Consider the following 1,672-nt stretch of genomic DNA (forward strand, 5'->3'; position numbering starts at 1 on the left):
AAAAAAAAAAAAAAAAAAAAAAAAAAAAAAAAAAAAAAAAAAAAAGAAAGAAAGAAAAAGTTTTCTTAGAAAAACACTGATAAATGTACATCAATAGCTTTTTCAAGAGTTTGGAGCTTTTTGTTTGAATATATGTACTTACTCCACATATCATCAGGCTCCTGGGGTCTCACACCTGTGTAAGTCCTCCCTCTCTCCCTCCCCTTCCTATGGCTCCTCCTCTCTCTCTCTCTGTAGCTGCCCCACAACCTTTCTGCAATTTTAAGCACCTCTAGGCCATAGAATGTGTCTTATTAAACTAGACTACTGACCAGCAGAATGCCCATCACACAATAGAGACTCCTTGATTTTTTTTTTTTAAGACAGAGTCTTGCTCTGTCCTCCAGGCTGGAGTGCAGTGACATGATCTCAGCTCACTGCAACCTTCGCCTCCTGGGTTCAAGCGATTCTCCCTCCTCAGCCTCCTGAGTAGCTGGGATTACAGGTGCCCACCTCCATGCCTGGCTAATTTTTGTATTTTTAGTAGAGACGGGGTTTTCACCATGTTGCCCAGGCTGGTCTCAAACTCCTGACCTGAAGTGATCCGTCTGCCTCAGCCTCTCAAAGTGCTGAGATTACAGGCATGAGCCACCACGCCCGGCCAAGACTCCTGGAGATTTGTCAAACCCAGGTCAGTAGACAGTTACTGACTCAAAATGGGCAAATGACCCAATTTGGCTCTGTAAAATCAAAGACATTTGTAAAGAGCTTTTGTAAAAGGTTCCTCCTTTTCAGGCCAGGCACAGTAGCTCACGCCTGTAATCTCAGCACTTGGAAGGCCAAGGTGGGCGTTATCACAAGGTCAAGAGATCGAGACCATCCTGGCTAACATGGTGAAACCACATGTCTACTAAAAGTACAAAAATCAGCCGGGCATGGTGGCACACACCTGTAGTCCACACGCAGGAGAACAGCTTGAACTCAGAGGCAGAGGTTGCAGTAAGCTGAGACTGCACCACTGCACTACAGCCTGGGCAACAGACCAAGACTCTGTCTCAAGAAAAAAAAAAAAAAGTTCCTCCTTTTCTTCTAGGTAGTATGGTACGTGGATGTGAAGGCTGGAACCACCCTGCAGTCATGAGGGAGGAAAACCGCAAGGGTGAAAGTGACATAGTGGGAGATATAGATAGATGGAAGAGAAATCCTGACAGCACTGAGTTGCTGAATCAAACCAACCCTGAAGCCTACATTATTCTGTATTATACATGGTTGATGACACTAGATTGTCTGTTATTTGCAAACCAAAACCACCCTTACACACACACACACACACAGCAAAATCTAATTAAATAACCACTAAATATACAGGAAATCAAGGACCATTGAAAATATTTTGCCGGGCACAGTGGCTCATGCCTGTAATCCCAGCACTTTGGGAGGCCAAGGTAGGAGGATCACTTGAGGCCAGGAGTTTGAGACCAGCTTGGCCAACATCGTGAAACCTCCATCAGTACTAAAAAAAAAAAGAAAAAGAAAAGAGCCTGGGGGTAGTGGTGGGTGCCCCTGTAATCCCAGCTACTGGAGAGGCTGAGGCACAAGAATCGCTTGAACTCAGGAGGTGGAGGTTGCAGTGAACCAAGACAGTACCACTGCACTCCAACCTGGGGGACAGAGCGAAACTCTGTCTCAAAAA

General features: G+C 45.3%; 1 protein-coding gene across 1 annotated transcript in view; it reads right to left on the reverse strand.

Moving 5' to 3' along the window:
• Positions 1–1,672, reverse strand: part of RSPH10B (radial spoke head 10 homolog B) — a 43,459-nt gene that overhangs the window by 21,296 nt on the left and 20,491 nt on the right. The window lies entirely within an intron of this gene.

Source organism: Cebus imitator, unplaced genomic scaffold (genome assembly GCF_001604975.1).
Source record: "Cebus imitator isolate Cc_AM_T3 unplaced genomic scaffold, Cebus_imitator-1.0 Scaffold82, whole genome shotgun sequence".
NCBI classification, from domain to species: domain Eukaryota; kingdom Metazoa; phylum Chordata; class Mammalia; order Primates; family Cebidae; genus Cebus; species Cebus imitator.